Below are 205 nucleotides of genomic sequence, written 5' to 3' on the forward strand. Positions count from 1 at the left end.
GAGAGAGAGAGAGAGAAGACATGTGGGTGAGAAAATCTGAAATTGCAATAAAAAAACCTTTGTGATGACAAATTTAATCTTTGTCATAAACCTTGTCTAATCGCCGTGAGAGAGAATGTGTGTTTGTGCTGTAAGCAAGATATTGTTTGTTGAAGTGTGTGTGGGTGTTTCACCAGAAAGTGATGAAAAAGGAAAATGATGCCAT

General features: G+C 37.1%; 1 protein-coding gene across 1 annotated transcript in view; it reads right to left on the reverse strand.

Moving 5' to 3' along the window:
- si:dkey-159a18.1 (sortilin) overlaps nt 1–205 on the reverse strand; it is a 10,010-nt gene that overhangs the window by 5,589 nt on the left and 4,216 nt on the right. The window lies entirely within an intron of this gene.

The sequence above is a fragment of the Morone saxatilis genome, unplaced genomic scaffold, assembly GCF_004916995.1.
Source record: "Morone saxatilis isolate NCDOM2014 unplaced genomic scaffold, NCSU_SB_2.0 Contig10, whole genome shotgun sequence".
NCBI lineage: Eukaryota > Metazoa > Chordata > Actinopteri > Moronidae > Morone > Morone saxatilis.